Source organism: Urocitellus parryii, unplaced genomic scaffold, assembly GCF_045843805.1.
Source record: "Urocitellus parryii isolate mUroPar1 unplaced genomic scaffold, mUroPar1.hap1 Scaffold_40, whole genome shotgun sequence".
Lineage (NCBI taxonomy): Eukaryota > Metazoa > Chordata > Mammalia > Rodentia > Sciuridae > Urocitellus > Urocitellus parryii.
This window is the reverse complement of record NW_027553586.1, coordinates 4,499,562-4,521,843: the sequence shown is the minus strand read 5'-3', so window position 1 is coordinate 4,521,843 and position 22,282 is coordinate 4,499,562.

Below are 22,282 nucleotides of genomic sequence, written 5' to 3'. Positions count from 1 at the left end.
TTATTTATTTCCTTATTGCCTATGTACTCATTTCTTTCCCTCAAAAGTGGAAATAGCACACCTTTCGTTTTGGATGCCTTCCTGAGTGGCTGGAAATTTTAGCTCTGTGCTCAGTAACCAATTTTAGCTCTGAGCAAATATCCTCATTAACCACTCAATCTGATTATTAACCTCTATAAACAAACACTGGTTGCAAAGTTGATTTCCCCCTAAGAAAGGGAAAAAGAAATAAATAATGACTTAGATTCTATTTGTAAACTAAAATGTTCAAGCTTCTGAATAAAACATGTCACAAACAATATAACTGTGTTTGTTAAAAACAAAACAAAACAAAAAACTTATTGGGAAGGCTTTCAAAAAGATCCAAGAATTGCTTTTGATGGACTTTGACATTCTTGAGATGACAATAAATTTCAGCCAGAACCTGAAGCAAAAATAAATAAATAAATAAACAACAGAAAGAAAGAAAATGTTGCCTGGAAACCTATTGAGTATAATCATAAAATGATAGATGCATCTACATGATTTTACATATAATAGAAACCAAGGACATTTAATGCTTATATTTCTATGGACTATGTGTCAGTACTCAGCTCAAGCTTCTACTCTTCAGGTAGCAATTTGAGTAAATGAAATATCCTCAGTATGTATTCCTCAATTTGTCTGGAAAATAAATACAGTACTGATTACTCTGTGTTATTACCATCATGATAAACAGAGAATACAGATAAAACATTTAGAAAATACTCACCATCTAAGTCTGGATATTTATTATTATTGTTGTTCTTGTTCTTGCTGTTATCTAGTCTATCTTTGAAATCTCATGATATTTAACATCCATCCCAGGATGTAGAGATCTAGAAGCAATGTAAGACTAATATCCAAGTGCTGACTTCTAGGGCACCCAAAGTGAGCTGCACGTGAAGAATAAATAATAGTCCCAAGAAACCCTGACTGCAGGAAAAAAGAAGATATGAGAACAGTATCGCCTGAGGTAGACACAACTGGATGGCAATGACAAGCTCAGCTAGAAGAGTTGATAATTTTACAAATGTCAAATGCAGGAAGATGAGAACCTTGGAAACCTGTAGACTCTACAGCAGCTGGGAGTTTCTATACTTGTTTGGATTGTTCTCTACTGATACCAATAAGCATTTGTAGAAAAGACTGAGATATATCCTGAGATAGTTTAATTTTGGTGTAAACATGAAGTCAGGGATGACATGAGACTGTTCTCTTAATCTATCTTCTTTTGTTATTAAAAAAAAAAAACATGTGGAACAGGAGGAAGAGTAAGTATCATTTATCTGTGGTGGTTAAAATTTATCAGAAACAGTCATCAGAAATACATCTGGTATACATATGTATTGGAATTATTTGAGGAGAAATTTTAAATAAATATGATTAATACATTGAAGGCTCTAATGAAGGAATGGAGCACATGCAAGATCAGATTGATCATTTTAGTAAAATTATGGAATTTAAAAGGGTTCAAATTGTAATAAGAAAAGCTGAAACCAGTTCAATTTAGCAAAGGTTACTTGAGCAAGGAAAATATTCTAAGAAGTTAAACATCTTAACACAGGTTATATTTATAGGAAGAGAAAAGAAAGTAACATACAGAGACAACATTTATAAAAACAATTAGCACTTTCCTTCTGTGGACATACTCTGGTAAGTTGATATCTGTGTTTGGTTGTAACTCAACTGCTGTGACTGCCCTGGCTATAAAGGTCACCTTTAAGATATATTGGAATTTGTTCTAATCCAAGGTGCAATTTTCCATGTATGCAGGTTGTTTGGGGCCAAAATTAGTAGTCAAATACAAATACTGGTTTAGGCTGAATTGCTTCAGGACAACAAGAAAGAGGAAAGCACATAACAGAAATTAAAAAAAAATGTCCAACAGCTCAGTAGAGGACTCAATGTCACTGAGAAAAGAATCATTGAGCTTAAAGACAGGTCAAATTGAAATGCAGACAAAAATAAAAGAAAAAAAAATAGTACCATTTAATAGAGGTAGAACTACTTCAAACATTCTAATATATGCATAATTGAAATCCTCCATAGAGAAGAGAAGGATAATAACACAGAGGAAATAGTTGAACAAATAATGATAATTTTAAAGTTAATGGCAGACAATAAGAAGCTCAGAGGATATCACATAATTATGATAAAACTTAAAAAAATTAATTATCTCTAGGAATACTTAAACTTCTGGGAAAAAAGTATTGAGAGCAACAAGTGAGAGAGAAAAACATATACAGAGGAACAAAGATAAAAGTATGCATGGTTGGCATGTTATCAGCAATTATGTAAAGCAGAAGGCAGTAGAATAACACCTTTAACTACTGGAAGAAAACAAAAGAAAACAAACCTGTTACCCAATAATTTTATACCAACAAAAACATCTTTAAAAATGAAAGACATTCTCAACATAAAAAAACTCAGTGAATTAAAGTTTTATACTTAGTTTCTCAACTAGAAAGAAGAGTAAATATAAAACTATTCAGAAAGAAACCAAAAAGCCTTGAAATGGAATAAATTGCGATTTTAAGACAATTTAAAATTCTAAAACATAATTGCCGAATGCAAAAAGTAATATTAATACACTATGTATCTTAACATATGTAAAAGTGAAGCCATAAGGCAGGGTGGAGGAAGGGAATTTGTGAATGCTGCTGTGAAATTCTTTCAGAACACTTGAAGCAAGATACTACTATTTGAAGATAGACTCTAATTTAAGACATATATTGTAATCCTTAAAGAATAGATTTGTTTTTTAAAAAAAGGTAAATGAATGTATGTATGTAAACATTGCTCTAAAGAATGAATGGATAAGAATATTTGGCAGCTTTAAGTCTATCTATCAAATATTGGAAGCATAGCTGATGTCCTAAAAGAACTGATACACACACTGTGATACATCCACACAATGGAATATATGACATACTACTCAGCAACAAAAGGTTCAATTATTGTAATTGCTTTTGTTTCAAGCATTGAAATCCATTCCTTTCAAAAAGGCCCTAAATTTTACATATCTACAAAAAGAACAAATTATTTATACTGCCTTTTCTTTACTATATTTCATTCATCAAAAAATATAAATATTTTGGTCTTGACATTTTTTTTATTTTTCTGAACTTATTTTGATATGTGATTTTACAATGAGTATGATATTGCTTGTAAATGTTATATTTGAAGGGTATAAAGTCCTTGGATAAAACTCAAAGATGTTGTGGCTTGAAGAGGGAGGGATATTAGCCAAACATCAAACCTCCCTCAGTCAATCCTTTCCCAGTAACAATGGGCCTCGAGGGAAAAAGCTAATTTTCATCCCTTCCTGGGTTCATTCACCCCCTCCCAACCAAAAAGGGTTCTAAAGTTGGACTTTTACCCTTTCTCATTGTTGATGAGTCCTAGAAGGAGAAAAGCAAATAGTGAAGCTCTGGGTAACAACAGGTTACTTAAAGGTTACTTAAAACTACTTAAAGGTAGTTTTCACTTGACACACTTGCTGCTGAAGACACTGAGAAAGGAAGATGAAAGGCTGGGGATATACCTCAGCTGGTAGAGTACTTGCCTTTCATGCATAGGCTCTGGGTTCAATCCCCAGCACCATGGAGCTTGGGGGTGGGAGGAATGTGAGCTGAAAATACTGAGTTCTGAGCTTTTCCCAGTGACAGTGAGTGAAGGGCTTTTTACAACTTCTTTCCTGACTCTCCAAACCAACATGTCCTGCTTCAGTTTCAAATAATTAAGCTACACTCATTGTAAAGAAGAAAATTCTGACTCTTTCTATAACCAGTGCCCATTTTTTTGTGTGTGAAGAAAATAAGCATAAGAAAGAAAATAAGCCCTTTCTATACCTGATCCTTTTGGAGTCTGATTCCATCCTGATTATTGGTGTTTTGCTTACAATAATTATACCATGTTTTTCTTAAAATAATTATACATATAAATATATTTATTATGTTATACTACTTACATGTAGCAAATAACTAGAGCTTAATTTAGGGGGAAAGAGATTTTCTTTTATATTATTTATTTTATCTTTCATTGGTCCAATTCTTATTAATATGACTAACATAAGAAGACAATAGATACTATGGAATCATGATTTCACTAGTAGAAAAAATCTTCAATATTCCAAAAGAATTTTAAGACTTATGATTGCTTTAAGAATATGAATTTCTAAAAACCTTTAAGAGCATTTAAACTTACCAAACATAATTACTTTATTTATAAACAGGGAGACTTGAGCCCATGCAGATGGTGTCAGAGAATTACTATAGCCCAGGCCTTTTGATTCCTAAATCAAAAAAGCATTTTCCCCAGTTCCTCTTGCTTTCTTTCATAAAGTAAATTACCTGTACCTAGTGCACATGTGGACAAAAAGGTCTTAATTCCACAATCCCTAATTTCCTAGAGACATGGCAGTGAATTCCTTATGATGATGCATTTTCTTTAATATTGCTATTAAGACCAATTTTTGCATCAAGTACATATATTTTCTGAAAGAAATAACAAAGTAACTCTTAGAAAGAATACATAGTTTTCATCCTTTCACAGTCAAGTATCCATATTTCATAAAAAGCTAATCTCATGTTAACTATTATGTACTAACCCATGACTTTAAAAATAGCTAGAAATCACATCTTCCTTCTGCTTAAAGGCAGTTTAAAGGTAGTTTTCACTTGACACACTTGCTGCTGAAGACACTTCCAAGACTTCACATATGTTAATTAGAGCAATCAAGGCTCATAAAGCCTAGAATTTTGCAACTTTCCAGAGAGACTCTGGGAATACAATACCTTTCATTTCAGTGGACCTGTTAAATTCAATTATGCATCCCTCTTTCTGTTTTGGCAGTTGTCTCCTAGTGAACTCCTATAATCTGCAAAGTTAGAAAAATGCAAACAGAAAACTGAAAGATTCAAACTTTACTATTAACAAGAGAAACAAACTCTTACCATTATGAGCACTTCTATTGGCAAAAGTTTGAGGTTTTTATTTGTGAAAAGATAGTAATTTCTAGATTCAAAAGACAGACATTACCAGGATACAACATAGATATTATGGATGCAGCTGCACACATTTTAAAAAATCAAATTTTAAATCTACCTTTAATTTTCTGCATGGTAATATGCAAACTTTTATTATAATTACTTCATTTTTAATTGGAAAAAAAGAACACCTATAAGCTCCTTGCTTAGCACCTGAATGAATAGTCTGCATTTTAAGGAAAAAGTTTCCCTTTCCTGCCCTAGGGCATTTCTGAGAAAGGCTCACCACTCCCTCCTACCAGACCAATCCCTAACCATCCACATTAGGACCCTCCTGGATCTGATTTCAGAGCCTCCCTCATAAAAGTCCCAGAACCAAGTCTATTTTGCTTCTCTCCACCATAGAGAGATGCCTTTATTTGTTAGTTCTGACAAATAAATTCTTGTGTGTCTCTGTCTGGTCTCCATCTGTCATTTCTCTCTTACCTGTCTCTCATTCCTCACTTTCTCTTCCACACCCTTCAAGTGGTAAGACTGAGAGAGAAGTAGGACCATATAAAAAATTGAATTTTGACTCAAAAACTGCAGTCAATAGCGCATAAAACCAACTCTGAAAGCCAACCTACTATGTTATTTTTGTTGGAAGTCAAACTGCTATCCTGAGTAATAATCCAGAATTAAAATATAAATTTTGCAATTATTGGGCCCAGGTGGCCAAAACTTGATTAATAACTAACAGTTTCTCAATATTTTGTCCTAACTTATCATTTAAAACTGATGAGTGTGTATGAATGTGTGCATGTTTGTAACTGGTCCACTTTATGCTTTGAATATAGATTTATGTTTGATGAGCTACACTTTTGTTATTGATCATTATAGGATCTCTTTAGACTTTTTTAAAAATTTACTCTTTTATTTTTTATTTGAGAACACTAAATAGATTTATAAAAGATATTTTCCAAAAATGTGCTTCTTAACAGTAAAAATGGCATTCATAAAGCAGAAAGTTGGGAGCAGGCAAAGATAATGGAAACTACACAAATTCAAATGTTCTAGGTTCCTATTCTAGGTGCCAACAAGCTTGATAAAATTACCCATGTTTTAAGCTTTGTCTTGACTATTTTGTATAATAACTACTATTGTCCTAGCTGATATTTATCTTTCAGTTTATTTCTCTATACAAATGTAATAGAATTGAGCTTATTAATATCAGGAAAATTTAACCACATTCTATTTTGTAAAGCATAGTATTTAACAAAGAAGATAATAGTCTCAGACTATGCAGGATTTTAGCCACATGCAATGACATTTTTGATAAAAGGCAACCTTCTTGACCTATATAAATCTCAATGGTCTCATCTATAAACAAGGATGAAAAAATATATATTTTATAAAATAAATAACAGTATTAAACAATCCTTACAATATACTCAGACTGGAATATGGCATACAGCATGCTGTTCTATAAATTCTATCTATTAAAACAATTTGTTAGATGAATGACTTTCTTTATAATTGGATGCCAAAATATGTCTATCAAATATTTCTCTTTTATGTTTTTTTTTTTTGGAACATGATCTCTTTTTTCAAAGCTGGGGAGAGGGAAAAGTTCTGGAAATTTAACCCAGAGATGCTGTACCAATGAGGTATATATCCAAGTACTTTTATTCTTTTTTTTTTTTTTTTTTTTGAGACAGGACCTCACTAAATTGCTTAGGGCCTCACTAAGTAGCTGAGACTACTCTTGAAATTGTGATCCTCTTAAGGCCTTCAGAGTAGCTGGGATTACAGTTATGAGTCATCCCACCCAGTTAGTACATGGTTTCTTTAAACATATATGCCATGATTCCTCCCTGAAACAAAACACTAGAATAAAGGGAGTCCAATTTCACTATGGCAGCAGTAAGAGTCCCTGTGCTAGGTAAAGGTGAAGTCACTTATCCCCATCTTCCTGAAGAGTTTCCACAGAACTCACTGAGTTCCTTAAATGTACAAACTTTCTGGGGCTTTTCACTTAAAGTATTTGTCTTATCCATTGGCCTTTTTCCTGTTGCTTGTTGTTATTTTGTTTGCCTGATTTCTTCAATAAGCTATATAAAAAGAGGAAATTTTGTCTTGTTTTCTGCCAAGAAGAATCTAGAATGTGTTAATAGGTTCTCAAAAAATACATTGAAAGACCATTCACCGGGAAATCTAGAATCTCTTAAATTCCACTTCTAAAATTAAAATATTAAATAGGAATAGAAAGTTAAGGCTAGAAAAGAGTAAATATGTCAGGAATATATTTTTTTTCTTCATTTTATCTATAAAGTATTTATTGAAGCCAGTTCCAGTGAGAATATGATTCTTAGGTACAGAAACATGAAATGATACATGACATCACTTTCATTTAATATTATAAAACATCTATCTTGTAATAATAATCTGAAACAGCAATTGAAGTGACACAAAATATTATAAAATGGACTGATAGTTAAAAGATATTCAGATAAGTCTTTGATGTTCAGGAATTTAAATATCATGTCTTCTGCAACTAAAATGTTTTCCAAATAAAAACCTTACAGGGATAAGTGAACTGGAAAGGTTAGCACAATGGGATTCTCAAGATGCCTATTACAATTAATTATGATGACTACTGGCATTTTATTACTTTAATTATTTTTTCCTTTTCATATGCCATTAAACTCTTGCCATGAAACTCTAAATTCCATAAAAAGAGAGACCGTATTTTACCTATTCGACATCTCTTACAGTGTTTTGTAAGAAATGCTAACTAAATCAAATTTGTGTATAATGGATCTCAGAGTACATTTTGTATACTACCACCACTTAAAAATTCACTTTATCTTTCTTCAAAATCTTAATTATGTTGCTGAGACTCATAGATAGTTGCATAGTAAGTTTCATATAATATTATATTGAGACATCTGATCTAACTTAGACTCATTTGGATTTCTTTTCTGGAGAATCTGAGAGACAGTAAATTTGTTTTAAACTGCTAAGGATAAGTAGATTGCTATTTAGAAATATATATCTAATATAGGTATGCATCCAAATTATTTACCTGTTCATTTAATAATATACTAATTATACAAGTTTCCATGATAAAATACAAAATATAGGCAAAGGGTAACAATATAACATGTTGGAAGTATGAACCTGTTTATATCTCAAATGCTAATAGGCAAATAAGATATATGAACAGAGATGTAGTAACAAGGAAAAGATTGATATATCCTAAAAGACTTGCATTCAGGTACAGGAGAATGTTATGAGTTGAATAGTGTTCTCTCAACACCAAATAGATAATGTTGAATTCCTAATTCCCAATACTTCAGAATGTGACTTTATTTGGAAATAAAGTCATTGCAGATGTAATTAAGTAAGATGAGGTCATACTACAATAGCGTGAGCCCCTAATCAAATGTAATCAATGTCCTTATAGATAAGATGGTCATGTGATGACACTCACAAATAGTCAAAGCCATATTACAGCAAAGGTGTTGATGGACTTCCATAGCTTCAATCCAAGGAATGCTGGTGATGACGGAAAACCACCAACACCTAGGAAGAGAGGAAGAATTCCCTAAGGGTTTCAGAGAGTGAATGATCCTACCCACACCATGGTTTTGGACTCCCATTTCTAAAACTGTGAGATAATAAACTTACGTTTTTTGAATGACTCAGTGCGAAGTTATTGTTTGTAGCAGTTACAGGAACCTGAGATACAGGGCACTGGAGCCAGATTGCCTGGGTTCTAATCCTGAGTTCACTTATTAATGTCTGGAATGCTTGCCAAGTTTTTGAACCTCACCTACCCTATAGTACTTTGTTGCAATAACACGTGGAAAGTTAACAGTGGGGAATTTTTGTTTAAGTTTCCAGTATAAGAGTGATATTCCCACCATCTGTGAATCCAGTGTCCATTGATACAACACACTGCAAATCATAAATAATAATTTTAAAAATTGTGTCTGTACTGAACATAGACCAACTTTTATTCTTGTCATTATTTCTTAAGCAATAGCTTATGACAACTATTTATACAGTATTTACATTGTATTAGGTATTACAATTAGTCTCAAAATATTATGAAAGAGGATCTGTACAGGTTTATGCAAATACAATGTTATTTTACATAAGGGACTTGATCACTCACAGGTTTGGGGATCTGCAAGAGATGCATACCCACAGCAAGGGTGGTATTAAGCATTGATATGCATCTTTCTCCTTCATCTCCTTGGGCACATCTAGTCCAAGCATTTAGACTGTAGAGTCAGATTTGCCAGCCGAGCTTCAAAAGTTACAGTTTGTGTAATTTGGGGTATATAATGTCTCTTTCTTTTTTTGCTTTTGTTTTCATATCTGTAAAATGGACAAAATAAGATTTTACAATTCAAATTTTATCACAGGATTCAATAAGATCATATAAAGTGTTAACAGTAACAGTGCTTTGTGCGCTGTGATCACTCTATATATGTTAAATAGAATATTCACTTTGAAATCAAACACTAACATCAAATTTAGGTTTGGCTCTAGTTGAGAATGAGAGAAGCCCCTCTTCTTCTGGTGTTTAAGGACAGTGGCCTAGATCACCACAGAGTTCATTTTTGTGGTGCATACCTTGCAGAGGAGTCTTGTGTGAATTAGATTTTTACCAGATGTTGGTTGCTCCTCTAGAATCCCCTTTCCTAGCAGCAGTGAAGTCTTCCAAATGCCTACTCAGGAATAAGGCAGGTGCACCCTGCTTTCTGATCCTGACCAGGACTTAACTCTCTGCTGCTGTGTGTATCCCAGCATGTCTCACTGGATAAGCAAGTCTTGCCTCTTAAGATTGGAAAAGGGACAAAAGCATACTGACACTCTTCAGGATGGTAAATGTGACATTCCATCAGCTGTGCAACTAGGCCAAATGAAAGAGGACCAAAAGGAGAGGGCAGACTAAAATACCTTACTTCCCAGGCAAAAGAAGTTGTGGCTTCAAAAGAAGGAGAGGAACTGAGAAGCTTTAGGAAAACAACAGTGACTGTCAGAAGCACCTTGCCTGAAGCATTTTGAAAGCGAGATGATTTTTGATCAAAGACAGCAAGGATGAAGTGAACCTGGAAGAGAGAAACACAAACTGCACTAGTCTCCACAAAGAGTGGCTGTTTCTGAAAACTGAAGCCTTTGTGTGAATGCCACATGTGAAGGATTAGAGTAGGAAGAAAGGTTTTACAGTCCAAGCTGAACTCTCCAATTACTGTCACAACAGGGAATATGTCCTGAGGAAAATATGATTGAAACTCTTTGACCATGATCTGGATGAAATAATTTAGGCTATACCCATTCAATGTATTATGGTATTTTTTATAAGATCAAATTTTAATAAAGTATAATTTGACATCGAAATGTCCCCTACACACACAAGAAAAGGGAAAGAGAATATATCAATAGCTTAACAGACAGTTTAAAACAGGAATATAGAATAAAGCGTACACACCTAGCTGGGTGATTGAATGAATGACAATTGATAAATCTGCAATGTAATGTCATTCTTTCTAATAGCATAATAAAATTCTATTAAATTAAACATTCAAAATTTTTTCTTTAATTCAGTTAAACTGCTAAAATTTTGCTTCAGTTATTGTTCTGAATTTTCTTGAAAGTGATTTTGTTGATGGTTTGGTAGTTACTATCTTCAGAGATTTCTATTTTTTGCCATTCTACCACTATCAGTCCATTTATTTTTTTTTCACATGTATAAATTTGTTAAGGTTACAGAATTTTAGCTGTCTCTAAACTAAAAGCAGGATATAGAGCTTATTTATCTTTTTTGAAAAGTATTTTTATTATCATATAACATACATGACAAAATGAGTATCCTTGAATAAATTTTCATAAAATGAAAGACCCAATGACTAGGATTCAGATTAAAAACCAACATTATCCCTCCCCATGAGCCTTCTCAGTTCTCCTTCTATACACTCTTCCAGGTTAGATAAACATCTAACACCACAGATAACGTTTTGACTTTTTGACTTTTCATACTTTATGAGTGTAATCATACTGCATCCTTTTGTGAATATCCTCCTCAGTTCAACATAATGTTTGTGAAGTTAATCTGGTATTGAGTGAATTAATATAGAAGAACCCTGACCTACAATGGTTCAGCCTATTATATTTCTACTTTAAAATAGTGCAAAATATACAACAACTGTTTGGTTTTTCCTTTCTTATACATTATTTAACAAATTATATGAGATATTTAGCACTTTGTTGTGAAATAATTTTAGTGAGAGATGATTTTTCCCAACTGTAGGTTAATGTAAGCATTCTGAGCATGTGGAAGATAGGTTATTATAAGCCATGATTTGGGCATATAAAATGAATTTGCCACTTATGATATTTTCAATTCATGGAGGTTTTGGGGGGCTATAAACTGCCGCAGTCTGGCTGGGCACAAATAAGAGAGAATATTTTTTTAATATTTATTTTTTAGTTTTTGGCGGACACAACATCTTTGTTTGTATGTGGTGCTGAGGATCAAACCCGGGCCGCACGCATGCCAGACAAGCGTGCTACCGCTTGAGCCACATCCCCAGCCCCTGAGTTTAAAGTTTTTGATTGAGTTCTTTGGATAACAATATCTTAACAACCTGTTGGGAGAATTCTTTATTGACAACATTAAGATCTTAACTAAAAAGTAAGAGTGGGCATAAAGATTGAGAATAAACCTGAACATCCCTTTTAATTGTTTTAATATTAATTGATCTAAAACAACAGTGACTGCTCTTACATAAAGATGGTGTCAATGACTTTCATATTAATATATTCAACTTATTAACAAATTAAATTCTTATTCCATTTCCTAGAATATTTTTGCATGTCTATATAGTACTGAACCTAGGGCCTTGTGCCTGATAGGTTTGGTTGGAGAATAGGTCTCACTAAAGTGCCCAGCCTGGCCTTGAACTTGATCCTCTTGCCTCAGCTTCCCTAGTAGCTGAGCTTTTGATTCACATTTAAATTAGATACCTTGCTATAGATGTAATTGTATATCTAGTATTATGTCTAGTATTTATCAACCTCTGCATAATAATATCTTCAAATTGTAGTTGCCTCAAGCCCCATCCACTTTTATCCAATTTTTAGTCATTTTTAATAATTTCCCGACCCAGATTTTTACCTATGGTCCCTAGGTATTGTTAATTCCTCTTTTTGTGGCTCAAGTTTTTGCCTGCTGCTTACTTTCTTGGCTCTTGCTTCTCCTTTCTCTCTCTGAACCTTCCTCACATTCTTCTTCAGAGCTACTAATCAAATAGGAGATCTACCAACTTCACCATTCTTAGTAGAGCCAAAGCCAACTGTGATGAAGGCCAGTGGTGTGTGAAATGAGGTAGGGCAATCCCTGGGGACAGGAGTTTATCTTTTCTATGAACTATTTCCACAAAGAAGAACGGGTTTCAAATATCATTTTTCCTACTCTTTCATGTTACACATTTATGTTTTCTAAAAGTCTTTAGGCTTCCAAGCATGGTTCGTGGATCATTCATGTCAGTATCACCTGGAAATTTGTTAGAAGTATAATTTATGGGCCTAGTTCAGATGGTCAAAGCCAGAATCTCAATTTCAACCTTGAAATTTAAGAAAGTTCACTCACAAAAGCCAGACCGCAGAGCTGGAGTGAGCTCCAGAAAACACTTGTATTTCACCCAGGCTCTAGGCACAGTGACAAATTACATGTGTAGTTCTTCCTGTTCCCTTTCAAGGGTTCTAATCATCCTTCTAAAATCTGGTCTCAGTCATGGCTCTTCACTTTATCTAAGAGCTTTTTAAGTTTCTTTTGGGGGAGGGAAGAAGAGCAAGAAGAATCTAATTCTTCCTATTTTATTTACCACTAAGTTAAGAGCCTTGCAATCCCTAAGATTGATGGATTTCCACAGGTATTGTGGAGAAAGGGCACTCATCCAAATATATAGGCAGCACCCATGCTTTATGTAATGAAGGCAAAGATGTACTTTCAGCTGAGAAAAGGATAATGTGATTCATTACCCTGCTACATCTGGGATCCAGACCCAGAATCATGTCAATGAGTCCTATGACAAATATAAAATACCTAATAATAGGTTGGGTCTTATATCATACTAAGTGTGTTTTTTTCCAAGAAAAATATCTATGAATTCTAATTTTTGGTTTTAGAGTTTGGTTTTGATCACAACCTTCTAATTTCCATGTTCTGAAGTCTAGAAGAAAAATCCTTGGACAGATCTGTCACATTAGTCAGGAAGGGAGATATTCTTGGGTGTATTCAATTACAGTACTGGTTTTTGACCTAGAAAAAAATCACAACATATTTCTCTTTTCTCAGCTGGAGAAATAGCTTAGGCAGTGCCATTGGTGGCATGTGACCTCATGTTGCCAAGCCAGGGCCTGAGATCAACTGTAGAGCTGATCAGAACTTGACTCATCAGCTCTGTCTCCCTGAAATTCTCTTAAGATTCCCAGAAATTCCCTGTAGAGAGAGAGAGTGAAAGAGATGATGTACACACATGTACTTTCCCAGCTTGAGGTGATATAATCCTAGAGGTTGGATAATGGTCACGTGCAGAGAGAATCAGAAGCCCATCAGTGGGTTGACAACAATACAACACATGAAGAAAGAGAAATATGAGGAACATCATCCTCAGTTCCTAATGACTTTACAGTACTTACCCTAGTTCCACAGACCTGCTCTCTGAATGAATAATGGGTTTTCTCATCTCCTCCAATTCTCTACCATAAACCTTCTACTTTTTGTTTTACTGGGTACTGTATTTTCCTTTTGTATTTTAAAAATTTCCCCATCTTAACATTCAAATTGTATCCAGAAGTGATCCCCCATGGCATATATATCAGACATAAAGTCTTCATGATTGCAAAATAATACTAATGATAATGAAGTATACACAGAAAATTTTTATGAAAGGAGAATTCACATTTGGGGCAGGACCTAGTGCTGATTTGGTTGCAGTGTGAATACTACAGATTCATTGGAGGGAGGAAGAATTTTTAGGGTACAGATACAAAGTCAAAGAGCAGACATTCAAATTCATTAGGACCAAGATGGATCCAGGGGATTGATATTTTAAAACTGATTTTAAAAATTATGTTTCACATCATATTTAGCAGATATGTAAGGAATAAGCCTGGGTGAAGTGTCTGACAAATGTGTTCAGGAGTGATTTTACCAAGAAACTTCCCTATTCAAGTGTGCCTACATCTAGGCTTTCAATGGAAGTGCTCCATCACAATAAAAAGTGAAAGAGGAAGTTCAAATATTACTACATAAGATTTTCATAAATGTGCTCATGCAATTTTTACACAACTAATTATTTGAATTGGAAAAAAATAACTCTAAAGCTAAAAATATATTTGCACATTTTGGTGAGAATTTTCTCTAAATGAACCCCTAAGTCTTATTCTTGCAAGATAACTATTTCCCTAGAATTCATATCCTGCAACTTAGGGAGTTCATTTATCTTTTCATTTGAGAATCTTTGGTAAAGCAAGATATGCCCAGCTGAAATTCTTTGCATTTAAACTCTGAATGTAAGCAGAAAAGAGATCCAAATTAAGGCAGATCACAAAAGTTTATGAATAAAAGAGGAAATGATTAATTTTACATTTTAAGGATATTTGGTTCATTTTTATAGTATTTAATAACTATTCTATTTATCTTGGCTTCATTCATATTTAAATGAATTAAAGCAGATAACATAGGCCTTCAGTTGTTTAGGAAGATTTTACAATAGTCCTTTTTGTGCTTTATTTCTAGGTAATATATTACATTATAATAAGAGTAAGCATTATTTGGATGTAGATTTTTTTATTGATGATCCTGATGCTCTTTAGAATTAGAATTGAAGGATGTTATATCATATAATTGTCTTTAAATCCCGATAAGAGGAATAATTGCATTTTTGATGTTTCAGTATTTCAATAGGGTTTGAATGAGCCCTTGCGCTTTTATTTTTTTTAAATAAAAAAGATTTATTATTTCCATGGCATCTTTGTATGAAATTATTAGTTAATAATTTGGAAACCTATTATGCAATTGGTGTCTTTGAATACATTAGTTTTTATGTAGCATTTTTTCAAAGTAATTTTTATTTATCTCTCCTCATAGAGAAGGAAATGGACAGTTCAAGCTTTTGGCCCCATTTTGGAGAGTTTATTAATATTAAACCACAATAGGTCCAATTTAAACTTTTGCTCCCTTTTTTTACCACCACCTTGGGAGGTCTTTTGCATGGTATTATATATTGTGACAGAAAAACACACATCGGTATCTGTAGGCTTCTAAGTACCAGGGATTCTTACAGTTGTCTTCCAGTATTTCCAGATGGAATCCCTTTGGAGTAATTGACCTCTTTTTAGACCTCAGCTTTTGTTTCCTCAAAAGATCAGCATTTTTTGACCTTGTATAAACCTCTGCAATTTCTTTACCTCTAAAATTTGGAGATTAGGCATAATGATCTACAAGTTTTCTTTCCACACAAATTCATAATTCAGAGAAACCACTGAAGGGGAAGGAGCAGAAAACAGGTTAATAGAAGAAGAGAATACAGTGGACCAGACCATCTGGGAGGTAATTGAAGTAGCAGCACATAGATGAAGAATATCACTTTCTTTTCTTTCCCAAGGCAATATCACCCATGTCCATGGCTTTAATGACAAATATTATGCACTCCTCTGAATGTAAACCTCTAGTTTATACCTTTTCTCTGAATTCTATCAAATTCAACTTTTAATGCAACATTTCCACTTGGATAGGTCAAAGGTACCTCAAAATCCATGTGTCCAGAATGTGATTTTTCATCTTACCCTTGGTCCCTTCCCTGTTCTGTCTCAGTAAAGTTTGCATGTGCCAGGAATACTGGAGTGACCTTAATTCTATAGCCTCCTCTTCTCACATCTATTCCATCTACAAGTGCCATCATATTTTTTCTAAATAGCCATCAAATACTTTGGCTTATGACTGTCTACTCTTGTCGGGCTCTTGTTCAAAATATCATCTCCATTCTCTGAAGTACGGGAATGAGTACTAGCTAGTCTCTTCCACTCATTCTCTCCTTATGTCCAGAGATTTTTTGCATTGGTATTTCAAGCTGCAAATCTGATCAATTAAAATTCTTCTCTCATTTTTTAAAATGAAACTCAAAAACTTCAATAAGATCCCTTAGAGAAAGAAAAACTTTTCCTCTACCTTCTTATAATTTGTAGTGATGACAAGTTAAATTAGAAAAGGCAGGTTAACAGGAAAAAAAATATATGTATTTTATTTGATGTTAATATTCTTTCATGTCACAAAGTAGAAAACCCAAAGAAATGATTAGATTGGATATTTATATAGCCTTTTGATAAAGGAAGCAAAAGTGTGGAGAAGTGACTAGAATAAGCTAAAGGATTTGGATTTCAAAGGGCAGTAAATTTGGGGAAAATGAGTAGGAACTCTAATAAAGAGAACCAGTCAATTTATGAAGTCCAAACTTTCCTCTACTTTATTCAAAACGGGTCATTATTTTTGCACTGAGGCCTTGTGACGGAGAAATTATTGCCATGTTCATAATGTATACACCTAAAGTCCTTGACCAGATCACAGGGAATATCTCTAGAAACACCCCCTACCATCAACCTACCCCCTCTAAATTAACCCAGCTGAAATTGAAATGTGTTTATTGACCAGGCACTCCATTATATTCTCATGTTCTTGATGTTCAATAAATCTATTATTCTAGCATGGAGAAAAAATATTTCACCAGTTGGAAGAGTTCTACTTCCTTCCGTGATTGACTAGGAAGTTACTGTGCTTCCAGTGTTAGCCACAGCAGGAAATAAACCAGAGTTCTCTTCTCAGTTCCTTGTAAATGGCGTAGGTTTTCATTAAACTTGAATTTGACCATGCTTGTGAAGCTGCCCACTGAGATCATAAAGGTCTGTAGGACTGCCTATTGACAGCTAACAAATAAAAAGGCCCTTATTAAACCAGGTCACTGAAAATGTCTGAGAGTGAGTGAACTTACTGAAATTTACTGAATGAATTCTCAGGAGCCAAAAAGACAGGTGATCTGCTCCAAGTCACCATGCAGTATAAATAGGGAAGCAAATGATTATATATATATATATAAAATAGGGAGTTCTAGAAGCTATTTCTGTGTTTCATTTGTTTCTACACCCACCCACCCCCGCTTTTTTGGGTCTCAAGAATGTTCCCCATCACAGACATGTTCATAATTAAGGAAAAGAGTTGCTTTTCCATTTTTATTTATTCTTTCAACTTTTATTTATTATAAATTCAACTTTTATTTATTATCTCAATTGGTCACATTTAACATGCCTGTTTTACAGATGAACTATCACTAATTGGCAAGAAAAAAATCCAGTCAGCAGAATTTTCTAATATTCTATAAAGGGGTGTGGCTTTGCTCAAGTCTTTTTTTTTAACCTCTTGCTGGAAAGTTGACCTAAAGGCTTAGCACACACTTTCCCATTAAATTACTACTCCCCTCCCCCAGGTCTTTATATTGAGAGAAGCATCTTTAATTATCTTAAGCCCATTTCAACAATTGTTTTCCCTCTCATTGCTCTGTTTCTTCTTTCAGCAAGTTTGGTAATAAAGCCCTAACTAGCAACATTTTGACTTACTACAATTGTGTAAACATAGAATCGGTTATATTTCATATTATTGGATATGAAATAATTAGTAACATTTTAATTTCAATCCTCTAACAGTGCACACAGTTTTCTTTGATGATTTGTTTTCAGCCATGTATACTAAACAGGGTAAGAATATGAGCTTAAAAAATAAAGTTGGCTTTAAATGTAGCAATTTAAATAGATTCTATTTTTTATCCTCCTTCTCCTCTCAGGATTCTATGAATATTTATCAGTGTCACTGAGAGATGATTAATGCAGGCTTAAACTTGTCATATGGGCAGCTGTACAGGTAAGCAGCAGAAGGAGCAAACTTAGTAAAAGCCTGTGCAAATTTTTAAAAGTACAAATTTTGCATTGGAATGGGTCAATGCCCCTTCCTCACCCCCATATTGGGGATGGAACTCAAGGATTCCCACATTCTAGGCAAGCACTGTACCACTGAGATACTTGGCCAGCCCTTTTCCTTTTTTTTTTTTTTTTAAAGAGAGAGTGAGAGAGGGGAGAGAGAGAGAGAGAGAATTTTTTAATATTTATTTTTTAGTTCTCGGTGGACACAACATCTTTGTTGGTATGTGGTGCTGAGGATCGAACCCGGGCCGCATGCATGCCAGGCAAGCGCGCTACCGCTTGAGCCACATCCCCAGCCCCCAGCCCTTTTCCTTTGCACATTCTATGAAAGCACTTGTTTTAACCAGCTTTTTCACTGCTATGACTAAAAAACCTAACCAGAACAATTTTAGGGGAGGAAAAGTTTATTTAGGGTTCCTAATTTCAGAGATCTTGATCCATAGACAGCAGGCTCCATTCCTCAGATTTTAACATCATGGTGGAAGAATGTGGCTGAGGAAAACAACTCACATGATGACTAGAAGAGAGAGACTCCACTCACCAGACACAAAATATATACCCCAAAGCCACACCCCCAATGACCCACCCCGCATCCAGCCACACCTTACCCAATTTCTGTCACCACCCAGTTAATCCCATCAAGAGATGAATTTGATTATTGAATTAATGCTCTCATAACCCAATCATTTCTCCTCTAAACTTTGTTGCATTGTATCACACATGAAGTCTTGGGGGACATAGTACATCAAACCATAATACACTCAACTACTAAGCCCATCCCAGAACTTTTCCTTTTTTATTTTAAGAAGAGGTTATACTAAGTTGCTGAGGGTTTTGCTGAATTGCTGAAGCTGGCTTTGAACTTGGGATTCTCCTCCTTCAGCCTCCCAAGTCACTGGGAATACTGAACCTAGCTGCATCTAAATGTTTTTGAGAACAACTTTTAAGATGCCTTAGATGACTTAACCCTGTTATCTTGAGTCAATTTGAAAATGCAAAGAATAAATAATGGGTGATTTTTTTGTGGAGCTGTAAGTTTACATAGCTAATTCTAAGATGATTGTAAGAATCTAAGATACTCCTTTCCAAAGCTGATAACTTGCTCCTAAATTTTTTCTAAGCATCTAAGGAATGTATCACAGAAATTCAGAGAAAAAATAATACATTTTTCTTGAAATTAATTTTAATTGTTTTTTTTTCAAAAATTATACTGGTAGTGTTTTTCCTTTTAATACCCCAAGCTAACTTAAAAAATACCGACAAAAAATTTATGACAAGCAAATACAAGAGAAAAAAAATACTAAAAATATTGGCAGTTCTTAAAGTTCAATGCTGAAAACCAGTAATCCTTAGAAAAACATGAAACATTAGTTAACTACATCTTCAAGAGACATCTTGTTGAGACATCCTCTCTGACAGGGCTATGACAAAGTAACTTACATAAAGTAACTACACAGTCTTCCAAGCTGAGATGTCACAGAATCAAACATATACATTTTCTTTGCTATGAAAGATTCTTCACCCCATTGGATACTCTCTCCTTATTATAAAGTAGCACCATGAAATGGTTAGAAATAATGAATTTGAATCTAAGCCATTGGGACTCTGCCATGTTTTAGATAACTAACTTTCTTTCTTTCTCGGCTCATTATAATTTAACTACCTTCCATTTCTCTTCTCTTCTCCCTCCCCTAGATCCACTTGCTCTACCTTCTATTATTGTTTTGATTAGCCCATCATAATTATATATGAATGTTGGACTCATTATGGTATATTTGCATGGGCATAGCATAACTTGGTAGATTTCATTCCTCAGTACTTCCCCATGCCCTCCCCTACTCACTCTTGATCTCTTGATCTGCTTCTTCTGTTTTATTGTATTTCCCTGAGATCTCTTCTTATTTTTTTATTCTCTACTTTCACATATGAGAGAAAAATATCTAACCCTTGACTTTGAGTCTTGCTTCTTTCATTTTGCATGATGTTCTCTACTTCAATCAATTTACCAGCAAATTATATACTTTCATTTTTCTTTATGGCTAAGTAAAACTCTATTGTGTTTATATACCACATTTTAATTAATCCATTCATCTGTTGAGGAGCAGCACCTGGGCTGGTACTTTGGCTTGGATATTGTAAATTGTGCTGCTATAAACATTGATATGTATGTTTCACTATACTAGACTGATTTTAGTTCTTTTGGATAAATGCCATTGAGCAGCTTTTCTCTGCCATCTTTTTCTGCTAGCCCGAAGCTATGGAGTTGGCTAACCATGAACTGAACCTCATTCATTCTCTAAATTATTGTTGTTGGGTATATTGCTCACAGCAATAAGAAGTTGACTGATCTAATTTCTTCTTCCCAAATAATCTAGACCACTGAAAAAAATGAAACAGTTATTTCTTAGTATTCCTAAAGAATTTATTCTAGGACTTCCAGAGGATATATTAAATCCAAGAGGGTTCAATTCCTCTATTTGCACTTAACCTAGAGAAATCTTCCTGTATGCTTTAAGTCATCTTTAGATGCTTTTAAGTGTTTAATACAATTTAAATGCTGTGTGGAAAGTCGTTATAATGTACTCTTTAAAATTTTGTGTTATATTTTATTTATTGATTGATTGATTTTTAGACTATTTCTTATCCATGATTTGTTTAATCAATGGACAAGGAATCTATGAATACAGAGGTCTGACTATATACAAAAAAAAATGATAACAGTTTTCATCCTATGGATAACATCAACATTATAAGGAAATTTCTTGTCAAGCAATTCTTGAATGATCAGAATAAAGCCCCATAGTTAGTTAAGTTTATAGGTTGCTAAAATTATAATTTGAAGGGTAAGGGATGTGTGAAATCATGTCTCTGTTAGTAGTATATGTTATTTATAATCTTTAAGTAAGATGCTCTATAATTGGGGTTTTTAAATAAAACATTCACAATGATCTCTGGAAGTGGAATTATCTTTGATGATTTCTTGCCCGCAAGGACTTAATGAGATTCTTAGTTGGCAATTTGGTATATTAAAGTTTAAGAAGAGCTCTTGTAGAAGGTGAATCTTCTATTTCCCTAAACCTTTAATGGAATTTATATCTTTATATGGGATTTCTTGTAGATTTTTCAAGAAAAAATAGATAACACTGAGGGGGAGCATGTATTCCTGCTTTAAAATTGTCAAGTTCAGCATGAGAAGCAAATATGGTTGTTCCCAGAGGCTTGACCCTTTGAATACAACGAAACATTGCTAATTAGGTTTTAATATCTCCATTTAGTAGATTGCACTTCAGAAAACTTTCTGATGTATTCATCAATTTTATTTTTGTAGCTCTTTTGAACATGCTTGTCTAGATATCTTCCTTTCCCCTTTCCCCTGAAAATATATGGAGAATAAGAGGGGAAAGATTTCATTATCATCATCTTTTATGAAATGCTCAGATCAGCCAAGGCCTTCCTAAGTACCTTTTAGGTGTAATGAAACAACTTGAGAAAACTGTGTACAATTTTCTTATTCTTCTTGTTCTTCTTATTTTGGTTTAAGATTTCCTCCATATACCTGATTTTACAATCACGTGCTACCATCAATGTAAGTTCCCAAGATCCCATCTTCTGAGATATGTAAACACACCCTGTTATGACTCCCAGAACTCCAAACTAGGAGTATTATTACAAAGAGTCATGACACTGTTTCTAGTATATTTTGATTAAAGGTGCATGAACACACATTATGGCATTTATGTTCATAGGTGTCCTTTTTACTTCATTAGAATCACGACTATTCTGACAATGCAAAGGGGACCACTGAGCTGGTTGTATTTATGCTGACAATTTCTACTACAAAATTGTAAGTTATGAAATATAATTGTAGTATAACTGTGGGGTAAAATGGAATCTGCTGGTGTTAATGACATTTATTTCATTCTGGCTTAAATTTAGAATGGAATATGATGAATGAATATGCTGTGATATATATTCTATTGGCAATAATCATGCAAAGTTTCATAAAGCTCTGTACATTATACTTCCTTGCTTCACATGGTCTTTAAAGTAATTCTGTGAACTGAGTACTTCTTATGTGTATTTTATTCTTGGAAATTAGAGCCCATGGACTGGCCAAAGATGACTGAGGTGAGAAATGGAAACCAGAAAACATAAGCTACCAGTCTCAAAACTGTTTATTTCAATGAAATAGTTTTAAATTTGAGAATTTTTTTAAAAGGCAAATAATGAAAAATGGTCATCTATAA